Consider the following 12,469-nt stretch of genomic DNA (forward strand, 5'->3'; position numbering starts at 1 on the left):
AGTGGTTAGCACTTCTGCCTCACAGCACCTACGTCATGAGTTTGATTCCTGACCGTGGCCTTATGTGTGTGGAGTTTGTATGTTCTCCCCGTGTTCATGTGGGTTTCCTCTGGGTGCTCAGGTTTCCTCTCACACTCCAAAAATATACTATTAGGTTAATTGGCTGCTCCCAAATTGACCCTAGCGTCTTTGTGTGTTTATGTTAGGGAATTTAGACAGTAGGCTCCAATGGCTGCACCATTAGAGCTTACATAACATGATGTGAGTGAGTTCTCTGTACAGCGCTGCGGAATTAGTGGCGCTATATAAATAGATGATGTTGATTCTCCGTTTTCAGTCATCAAGTTTTCTTGTGTTTTACTGTTCATATGCTTGAGCTGAACAACGTATAAGCCTCTTGTGTGGATTATATAGGCAACCGTAATTAATTAAATGATGTTATTATATTATATAATATTCAGTGGTCATATCATGTTGAGTAGCAGTAGTGCCCTATATCTGTATCCAGTGTAATAGAATTGTATGTGGCATGCTGTAAGTGCATGCACACTGCACCTACCTCTGGTGATAACCAGAGGCTTAGCTTAGTCTTATTTTTCTCAGGATACAGTCTGTAGTTACATGGACAGGTGTCCCTGCACATGTAGGTTTAGTAAAAAGAAAGTCAGATGTTGAACTGACACGTGAGCTCTAATTCTCACTGATTGGGATTGTCTCTCCATTTCTAGCCCTCCAGCCCCTGTGCTCCTTGGGTCACTTCACTTTCCCTGCTCTCCCATCAGTCCAGGGTGTCTCTTCCATTCAGCACTTGTGTCCTGTCCCACTTAAAACTCATGGGTGGACTGACTCTATATATATAATCCTGTCAAGATGCCTCACCCAGCGTTATCACCTTCTCCTCTCTGCCTCTCACTCGGTTTAGGAATTTCTCTCTCGGAAATTAGGTTCTCTCTCTAACACTCATGTGCATCTCTTGTCCCTGCTAAATGCCGAGAATACATACTGACTTACATCTGACACTCCACAGCAGACACAACCTCTCACCCCGCTCGCTATCTGTTGGAAGAGCATTGTGACAGAGGAGAATTTCACAGATAGGAAAATTTAAGCAAGGATGAAAAGAGTTTAAAGTGCAATCAAGGTTTTCTCTAATTCTAACAAGGTTTTTTTCTGGTATCTGAGTGGATATTTAAATGCTTTGGTCCCCCCATTACACTACTGGCATGCTTCAGTGGTGGTTTTATCCATTCCACCTCAGTCTGAGGCATCTCTCAATCACATCCGTGAAAAAGGCTTTACATAAATTATAATTATGTCCTGTGGTCAGGTCATGTTATATAGAAAGTTACCACCGCACCAAGTCTCACTATCCCGAGTATAAATGCTATGGTCCAATAATATCAGACCTTATTACATATCTCGGGTGGTGCACTCACACATTGCAAATCAACCATATCCAAGCAAGCTTTAGAGAATAAAATGTGTTCCCAATGGGGCACTCAGTGTTACAATACTGTATAAAATTTATATTTATTACTTTTTGATTAAAAATTCTTATAGATTGTAGTATTCTTACTTATACTCCGAAGCTAAAACATGTTATGTAGTGTCCTATGTCTGTATAGAATGTAATACAATTGCATTATGGTCAAGGCCAGTAATCATTTTATGTTGAGTAGATGTAGTGCTCTGTATAAAGTGTAATGCAATTGTGTTCTAATCATGTCTAGTGGTCAGGGTTTAATGCAAAATTATTATGATCATGTCCAGAGGTCATTTCATGTTGGGTAGGTGGAGTCTCCTTTGTCTGTATATAGTGTGACAAAATGTTATTATAATTATGTCCAATGTCCAGGTCATGTTAAAAGGTATAGTGCTCATCTCTGTATTCAGTTTAATATATCTGTATTGGAACAGGCCCCGCAGTTAGGTAATATCCTATGTCTAGGTATAGTGCACAACAGAATTATGATCCTTTTCTGTGTCCAGGTCACATATAATGTCAGCATGCAGTACATCACACACATTGGGCCTGATTCATCAAGGGACATATCTACCGATTTTGTGTATCGTGCGCAAAACCACACTGCGCATGCCCAGAACCGAGAGCTAAGCACGCGAAACAGTGAGAAACGAACGAATAAGTACCAGCATGAACGAGCGCAAACACCACTTACAACGCCCTACGTCCTTCAAAGTAAAAATGGGCGTGCAATAGGCGGACACCGCTGTGAACTACTCAAAGTAGGCGTTTAACTCAAGATACGTATGATTCATACTTTGGTGTAGTCAGCAATTTCAGTAAAACCATGTGCAACACTTACCCAGCTCGGGGTCATGTCTAAGTCCCAGCCAAGCACACAGCTGCAGATCTCCTCATCTGATACCACAGCGGACCATACACCTGCTTACACTTCTCTCATTACACACCATTATAAAAGACTGTTTGATGCACTCTTTAAATTGTTGGCAGTTTAGTGAGATTATTTGTATATTTGTATTTGCATGGCTATTTTGTTGTATTTGTGTATATTGAATATTTGTCTTGAGAGGTATGTTTGCTCTTTGCCTTACACACTACAATAATGTGTATTTATTTTTCTTGCTGAACTGTGTTTATAAATGTATGTGGCACAATAACAATGCATCACAATTTTCAAGTGTAATGTGTCTGTTGAATAGTTTCTCCCTTTTTGTGGGGGAATTTATGTGTTGCCTGTGTATCTCTTTTATATCACTTTTTGTGTGTGTGTGAGTGTGTGTGTGTCTGGGGCGGGGGGGGGGGGGGGGGGTTTGAAGTTGTTTAAAGTAATGTTGAGTAGGATGCCTCTACGTGTCTCTTGTCACTTTCCCAGGTTACATATTTATGGTTTTTTTTTTCTTCTTTTCTTATCTCCCCCCCTGATCCCTTAAGGTACCAACCCCTGTGATGAAAGTACTCTAGCCCTTCGCTGACCGATGTGTGGAAGAATAATAATACAAATAATACATGAATGTAATTTATCCCGGGTGCACTACAGGCCCCAGGATGACCAGACTACCGTTAAGTAATTAAGTATCAATATTACTAAGAGCACAAGCATACTCCATAGCTGCAAAGACAGACTGGGACCTGTAATGTCCCTAAGACACATTTAAATACAACACAGACACAAGTTAAAACATCATTTTTAAAGCCAAAAATGACACACACATTATTGGTCACCTACATGATAGTGTGATCCAAATAGAACCGAAACCCAGGAAGATGGTGCAAAACAATCTGCCCTGCAATGTCAACTATTTTTTAAGTGTATTATTAATATTTTAGAAAATGGATAATAATAAACATAAAATTATGATAAAAAGTTCAGTGCATTCTGTTCTGTGTTTAGTTGCATTGTGTTCTGATGAACTGAGTTAAAGTGACTCCTTATTGAACAACCTCGAGTTTACGGTGCAGAACAGTTGCTACTAATTATTACTATTAATTAATATTATCAATATTTATTAATTCGCAATATATATATATATATAAATCCTAATAATGTGGTGTGTGCCTAACAACGGTTCTGCACAGTGCAATCAGTATAATATTTATTTTAAAATAAACTAATCGCATCTCAACACTAGGTAAGTCAACAGATGTCCGCATTCGTCTATTTGAATGCGGACATTTCATTGAGTGCTCTAACGGTGGAAGTCTGTATTAACCTCAGTGCATGATATCCATGGTAGGACGTGTGTCCATGTTACGTAGCTTTTTGCGTTACATAAGGGAATTGCGACCAGATTCATCTTGGTTCGTATCTGGAGATCCATTGCTTGATGAATCTGTGCGCATGTTTCGTGTGTAATTTGTGCATATTATGTAATGCAAATTACGCACACAATAAGTACGCTAATGAATCAGGCCCTTTGTGTATGTAGGTGTTATCCTCTCAATTGCCATGTGTGCCTGGAAATTGTTTTCAATATTGCTTAATGTGAGGGGTTAAAAATGGGTTGTCATAGTATTTAGATTCTCTATCTGGTCAAAAGAAATGATCTATTGAACAATTGTTTAACATCAAATTTCAAATGGTTATTATCAATATTGTATATTTGTACATTTACCTAACAGTGTAACATTTATATTTGTATAATCTAATCTAATTGACTTGTAGCCACCAGTAAAGCAATTATACATTCAAAAGTGGTACTGAGAAGTGACCTCAAACAATCTGGTTCAAAGCTGGAAAGAGGCTAAGAGCACCTGCGCTGCAGGTTGGATTGCCAGTCACCCATTTAAAAGGCTGCGATTGTAGGTTAGCCACCTTTTGCAGAGTTGAAAACAGAAACATGTACTTACAATCAGTGTCAAAGATAACTAGACTTGCAACATATTTGTACTTTGAACTCAGATATGCTTATATTTAATTATTTAATGACAGCATTTTTCACTCTCTGTGTTGTTATGATTATCTCTTACCCCTTCCCATGTACCATGTTCAGGGTGAGTGCACACCTTTACTCAGCTCTATGTCATTATAAAGTGTCTTATTTTTCATGATCACTGGACCTCAAACAGTGGAGGTTATCCACATCAAGAAGATTTGGTTGATCTTGTGCATGTTAGACAATAAAAGCTAATAGCTCATTGGTTACCATGAGTACTTGCATATTTGATAGCAACTAACTCCTGGTGATCTGAAATCTGTTATCAAAATCATAAGACTGATCTACCGGAAACCTCAAATAATTTATTGATATGCAATCATGTGGCACATATGTGTAATAATTCTAGAGCAGCCGTAGAGTTCATAGGTGTCCAGTTTTTAAATGACTGACACACATAGGTGGTGCTGTAACCTCCATGCTCCCAAAAACTTCTGTCCCACTTGCACATTCACTAACTCTGTACCTGACATTATGCCAGTGGCGAAACTACTATTGGTGCAGCAGATGCGGTGCACCGGGGCCCATGGAGATAATGGGGCCTGCTGCACGGGGAACTGGCGAGCTGTGGGTAGCGGTTCCCTTCTCCTTACGGCTTCTCTGCACTGTGTCCCACAGCTGGCTAGTTCCACCTCTGTACTATGCCACTATATTCTGTGTCCCCTGCTTTGTTCTCTACTAACTCATAGTGAACAAGTGTCCTGGCTCTGTTTTCAGCAGTGTGTATGATACCCAGGGTCGGATTAAGACACTGTAGGCCCCTGGGCTAGGGGTATTGTGTGGCCCCCATTTGTCAACTGACATATGCCCAATCCTATCATACTGGGGCCCCCCAGTAATATCGGATTTCAATATACCTACTCAAAAAGTAAAAAAGAATATGTCCTCTCCTACTCCTCATAATGACTAACATGTCCTCCCCTCCTCAAAATTACACATGCCCCCCCCCCCCAATGTATCACCTCCGGAGGCTCCGCTCCTCCTCTTCACCCCCTGATAAGTAGGCAACAATGGAACCGATTGGGTGGGGAGAGGGGAAGGGGTATAAGGATGCTGCCTCAAACCCTATGGGGTTGTCTGAGTTCCCCACAGACAGGGTAAATAAAATATATTTGGTTGCTGGGAAAGGGCCCAGAAGGATGACGGGATCAGATGGGGTTGGAAGTGATATATGTGATGACTTTGTGACTGAAACAAAAAACATTAATATTGATATAAAGTACAAGATTCACTAAGGAACATAATTGATGATACGTGCCATATTTTGTGTAATATCGCTCTGCATATGCCCAGAACCGGACCATATGCCAGTTAATATAAATTGCCTACTCTCCCGAGATATCCAGAAGACTTCCGGATTTTTGGACGTTCTCCCGGACTCCTGAGAAAGCAGGCAAACCTCCTGGATTCAGCTATCTCCGTTGGTGAATTGGGTGGGGGCAGGGCTAAACATGACATTGTGATCCCGCCCTCTGCTGCGATTGGCCGAAATTGTCAACACTTTACAGGGGTGGGGACTAATGGCGCAATTCGCATGACCACGCTCCCTCGACAGACCCCCTCCCGGACAGTTTCTTTGAAAAGTCGGCAAAAATGCAGCTAATGCAGCAACATCCTCGAGTACAAAGGACCCTTACAATTCAAGGGGCAGAACGGGGAGGGAACTGGGCACGTAGTCAATGTACAGTAAGGGGGTGCCAAGCTCGAGCGCATGCAGCAACATCCGATTCAAGCTTTGGACATCTCAAAGGTACGTATCACTTGCACCAGCAACAGGTCGGGTGTAAGTGTCAATTACTAGTATTGATGGTCGCATATGCAAGCTACAACATGTGATTGCAGTCAGAAACAATTGTATAAAATGCATTTTATGCACAGTAGACATTCATAACATCCTGATTAATGTATTTTAATGGGATTTTTTTTTTTTTTAATGTCTTGTCATTAATTGTTATATTATTATCATGTGACATCAACTGAATTTTTATTTTTGTCTATGTGTTCTACTGAGACTTTATATTCTACGTATGTATTGGACGTGACCTGCAGTATGTTGTCTGTCAGAGCAGAGCTCACCTAGCCCTGTATTCAATAAGAGACATTTCTTTAGATCTGCTACTTGTTGACTACAGACGTGCATACGCCTGATTTTTGTGTGTTTGAGCCAAAAAAAACACAATTTACTTTTGTTTTGCTTGCCTTAATGAAAAGTCTCTAAAGTCCATGCGTAAAATAATCAGGGCTTCATTTATGAAGCACACTGAAAGCCCACTGCAAAAAAACCTTGATTTTACCGAATGGTTTGCCAATCACTGCAAGTGGAGTGTCTACTCTCCATTCTGAGGAGCAAGTTATAAGTGCACCTCGGTCTGTGGGAAGGGGAAAGAATCTCCTGAAACGCACTCTGCAAAAGCTTAAAAGTTACGTCAAAGGTTTCCAACCACTTTAGTTTATCATCTTTCATTAAAATAATCTTTTCCGTATTTTCTCCTAAAATACTGCTCAATTTGGCTTCAGTTATGGCCATGCATCTGTGGACATCTAATAACCAGGAATGTCCCAAAAGATGCATTTCCTCTCTTCCATGCTTTTTAAGTATCTTGTCCCACAATACTAAATCCCATTTTTGATTAAGCTATTTGTGCACATCCGAAGCACATTTATGCACCCAGACCACACTTAACTAGGACCCTGAGCTGCCCAACACAGCCCATCAAAAATTACAAAATTTGCATCTCCCGATAACACTGCCGTCTTGAAATGCAGAATCATGTACTTCCTTTAAGATGTATTTGTTCAAAAATAGGCACATGACATTGAAATTGCTAGTTTGCCGCGTGGCATGTTTTACATATTTTTAAATAACTCTTATATGTTGTATCCAGCATCATAATTACCACCGTAGCAGCCCATGCTCTGGCGGCATGTGCAGTGGTGGTGGAACTGAAAGTCCAAAATGGGGTTCCAGTGTATACACTACCCCAGAAGCTCTTGAACTGTCCAGTAGATATGAAAACCCAGGGCTCCCACTCTCCCCAAAAATTGCCATGGAGTCCAGCAACTGTTAGTAATGTCTAGAGATGGGCGGGCTCGGTTTCCCGAAAACCGAGCCCACCCGAACTAAGAGGATCCGAGTACCGAGCCTGGTCGTGCCAATTCGGAATCCAAATCGAGGCAAATGTTTATCGGATAGATTGAGAAAAGAGAGTAGGTGTAGTGTACAAAAGTGTATGGTGTTATATACACCCAAAGACAAGAGGTCCATTGCTGAATTTGTCATTGCTGAAATACAAATACAAATATACAAGTCCTTGCAGGCTTTTTTTCTGAATGTGCACTAATACATGTAGGGTCTTTTACTAATATACACCCTAATAGAACAGCTGCTTTGGTAATTTGATCATTGGTGAAATACTAATATACAAGTCCTTGCAGGCTTTTTTTCTGAATTTGCACTACTAAGTGTAGGGTCTAATATACAGTTATACACCCAAATAGAAGAGCTGCGTTGGTAATTTTGTAATTGCTGAAATACTAATCTACAAGTCCCTGCAGGATTTTTTTCTTAATTAGCACTACTAAGTATATGGTCTAATATACACCCAAAGACAAGTGCTCCATTGCTAAGAGTCATTGATGAATAGGAAGACAAGCAGGCTTGTCTGTAGCGTTTGCAGGCAAATTCTACTGCATTATATAGGTAAAAGACAAAGAGGAGTGCTCCATTGCTAAGAGTCATTGATGGAAGACAAGCAGGCTTGTCTGTAGAATTTGCAGGCAAATTCTACTGCGTTATATAGGTAACAGACAAAGAGGAGTGCTCCATTGCTAAGAGTCATTGATGAATAGGAAGACAAGCAGGCTTGTCTGTAGAGTTTGCAGGCAAATTCTACTGCATTATATAGGTAAAAGACAAAGAGGAGTACTCCATTACTAAGAGTCATTGATGGAAGACAAGCAGGCTTGTCTGTAGTATTTGCAGGCAAATTGTACTGCGTTATATAGGTTACACACAAAGAGAAGAGGTCCATTGCTCAATTGCTAATTGTAATTGCTGAAATACAAATTATAGGACTGGCTGGCTTGGTCTAAAACTGCAGTTACATTTTATTGTACCATAGCTCACTCAGAAACAGGAGAGGTGGCAGGGTTCAGTGCTGAAACAGAAATTGTAATTATAGGGCTGTCAGTGTTCTTAAAAGTCTCCAGCAACATTGTACTGTGCCATAGCTCATACAGAAACAGGAGGAGTGACATTGTTGTTGTCACTCTCCAGTCTCAGTCACAATGATACTAATCCCTCTACCTCCTGTGCTAAAGCCTATGTTCAAGTGCATAGTGGTTTTAAGATGGGGAAAAAATGTAAATAAAAAGCTTGTACCTTTCTAAAGAAAAAAAACCTCTCTAATAAAGGTGAAACTTTACTGTAGAAAAACATAAATTTGCCAACATGCCATTCTACCCAAAATATTACCAGGCCAACCAGCCTTAGGTAGCTCCCTTCTCTTAGCTAGATTTCAGCACCTGCAATCCACACTGTCATCATATTCACCCTCATCATTGTGTACATCTTCCTCAAACAATACTAATTCATCCCTGCTGGAATGTCACGGGCACTAGGAGTCTTTACCCAGGGATCACCAGGTGGTAGGCTTACCAGAGCAATGTAGATGGTAATAGGGTACTCTGGTAGCTGGGTGATCACGGAACAGGAAATAGTAGATGATGAGATGCTCAGGAAAGTCTATGACTAGCAGCACTGGCAATATGGAGGTAATAATACACGAGGAACTGTATGGACAAAGGACACGTGAAGGTAGTCAGTGGTCTGCGGTAGCAAGTTGTACCACTGCTATAGTGAGGAGGAATGTCCAACAGAAACGAGGAGGTGATGAGAGTCAGCGGTCTGCGGATAGCAAGTTGTACCGCTGTCTGAGTGAAGGAATGGAATCCAAGTGGAGGTATCCGGGGAGTCAGTGGTCTGCGGTAGCAAGTTGTACCACTGCTATGTGAGAGGATACTGGAACAGGTGATACAGGAAACAGGGATCAGTGGTCTGTCATCAGCAAGTTGTACCACTGAATATATATGTGAGGAGGTGCACGGGGAGAGACTGCAACACAGGATATACACAGGCACCTTATACACCATCCACAGTAACATGCACAATATATATAAATGACTGAACAGGTCTGCAAATATAGAAAGTCTCTTGAAGTAGTCCAGCACAAGTTAACACAGTCAATGATGGCAATAGACTCAGCGGATAGCAGACTCCAGAGGAGAACCAACACAGTCCAGCAAGATATGCAATACACCAGCACAGTCAATGAGAAGTATGCATACCGTGGTTCAGAAGCAGGCAGTCAGATAGGAGTGCAGCGATACCTGAGCGGCAGGAGGCCGGCTGGATGAGAAGTCCCTGGATAGATGAGGCAGCGGTCTAGTAGGTGCAGCGCACAGGTAAGTAGACCAACAGGGACACGAATCCACAGGAATCAGTAACACGTGGAACTGGACTCATGGAGGACCCAGGAGAATGGAGATGATCCAGCAGAGGAGTAGTTGATTAGATACGAATCCAATGCTGACAGGAGGGTAGAGACCAGCGGGACACGTGAAGGCGTGGAGAGCGGATCAGCAGTAGATGGACGATAGCGCGGTCAGCAGCAGCAGGGCTCTGCGGGTACACGGAGGTAACCAGTAGCAACCAATAGGTGTCAGTAGCGATGGAACACGGGAGAGCAGAGTAGACCAGGAGCTGTTGATCACGGAGAGTAGCGGATGGCAATGAGAGCAGCAGTCTCGAGGAAACACAGGAGAGCTGAGAAGAGACTGCAGTGCACAGGGGCAGCGGATAGGAATCAGCTAACTGTCACGATGATGAACACAGGCGAGTTGCAAGCTGGAGGCTGTAGTGCACAGAGGCAGCGGATAGGAATCAGCTAACAGTCACGATGTTGAACACAGGCGAGTTGCAAGCTGGAGGCTGTAGTGCACAGAGGCAGCGGATAGGAATCAGCTAACAGTCACGATGATGAACACAGGCGAGTAGCAAGCTGGAGGCTGTAGTGCACGGAGGCAGCGGATAGGAATCAGCTCACAGACTTGATGAGGAACAGGTGAGAGGATGTAAAGTAAAGGCTGGAGTGCACGGAGGCAACGGATAGAAACCAGCAAACAGTCACAATGAAATATAATAGCGTTGATGTGGTTTAGAGAACTGTAGTGCACGGAGGCAGCGGATAGGAATCAGCAAACAGTCACAATGATATATAATAGCGTTGAAGTGGTTTGGAAGACTGTAGTGCACGGAGGCAGCGAATAGGAATCAGCAAACAGTCACGATGATACAGTTGATGGTAGAAGTGGTATGGGAACCACAGTAGTAGAAGTGGTTTGGAAACCACAGAGGTAGAAGTGGTTTGGAAACCACAGGAATCAGCAGCGCTGAATACACGAGGAATACAGGACACCTACAGAGACTCATGGGGAATGAGACTCCAAGATCAGGCCACGTGGTGTTGACCACAGGTGCTTAATATAGGGAGTGTTGCCTGATCTGCCAATTGAGTTAAAGGGACATACACTGAAGTATAAGAAAGGGCTGCGCATGCGCAGACCCTCAGGATGGAGGACGGCCACGGTTCCTAAATGTCCGGGAAGAGGCACTCACAGTACGGTGAGTGACAGTACCCCCCCTTTTAAAGGTGGGCACAGAACGCCTGGAACCGGGCTTGTCCAGATTTTTGGAGTAGAACTTCTTCAAAAGGGCAGGAGCATTCAGATCTTCAGCTTTGATCCAAGAGCGCTCCTCAGGACCAAAGCCCTTCCAATGAACGAGGAAACGGAGGACTCCTCGCGAAATTTTTGCGTCTAGTACCTCAGTAATCTCAAAATCCTCCTCCTGATGAACTTGAACTGGCTGCGGAGCTGAGGGAGGATTTGAGAAACGGTTGATAATAAGAGGTTTGAGTAAAGACACATGGGAGGCATTAGAAATCCGAAGATTCTTAGGAAGAAGAAGTTTCACACATACTGGATTGATTACTTGAATGATCCTATATGGACCAATAAAACGAGGGGCGAATTTCATAGATGGGACCTTCAAACGAATATTTTTGGTGGATAACCAGACACGATCTCCAATTTTTAGTGGTGGAATAGCCCGCCTCTTCTTATCTGCGAAAGATTTATATTTGATAGATGTCTTCTTTAAACAGGTTTTGACCTGAGACCAGATATTTTTAAAGGTCTGACAAACAGTTTCCACCGCAGGAACTTGGGTGGGAGGGAGGGCAGGAAATTCCGGAAAAGACGGATGGTGACCGTGAACCACCAGCACTTGACTTTTTGAAGATGACTCCTGAGATCCATCTTCAACGTCCGATGACGTCACGAACGCCCGATGAGGAGGAAGGCGTTCAGACTGAACCTTATCACACAGATCCGTAGATGAAGGATCCTGTGGAGGAGGACCTGGTGGAATAGACGAATGCTGTCTTTTGAATGAAACCATTTGAGAGAGACAACGATGATGACATTCAGCTCCCCAAGATGTAACTTGAGAAGTGCGCCAGTCAATCTGGGGAGAATGACATTGAAGCCATGGAAGGCCTAAGACAATCGGACTTGTCGTAACAGGAAGAATTAAAAACGAAATCTCTTCATGGTGTAGCCCACCAATCTGAAGCGTTACTGAAGACGTACTCTGGGTGATGAGACCATTGATGAGACGTGATCCATCCATAGCAGTCACAGTAATCGGTGTTTTCAAAGTAATCACTGGTAGGGACCATTGATTCACTAGGGATTTAGAAATGAAATTTCCTGCTGCTCCAGAATCAATCAATGCCTGTGACTCAAAGGATTTGGTAGCAAAGGAAATCGTAACATCAAAAGCGCAGGCTTTTAATTTCGTAGAAGATGGAGAGGACTCCAGGAACCCTAACCTTATCTCCCCAGTATTGGTTAGAGCCCGGCATTTCCTGGGACAAGAATTGAGCATATGCGTAGAATCGGCACAATAGATACAAAGTCTATTCTTTATTCT

At 42.5% G+C, this 12,469-nt stretch overlaps 1 protein-coding gene across 1 annotated transcript in view; it reads right to left on the reverse strand.

Annotated features, from left to right (window-relative positions):
- The window catches only part of GRAP2 (GRB2 related adaptor protein 2), a 136,706-nt gene that overhangs the window by 12,054 nt on the left and 112,183 nt on the right, over window positions 1-12,469 (reverse strand). The gene's annotated exons all lie outside the window — the stretch shown is intronic.

Source organism: Mixophyes fleayi, chromosome 8 (assembly GCF_038048845.1).
Source record: "Mixophyes fleayi isolate aMixFle1 chromosome 8, aMixFle1.hap1, whole genome shotgun sequence".
NCBI lineage: Eukaryota > Metazoa > Chordata > Amphibia > Anura > Limnodynastidae > Mixophyes > Mixophyes fleayi.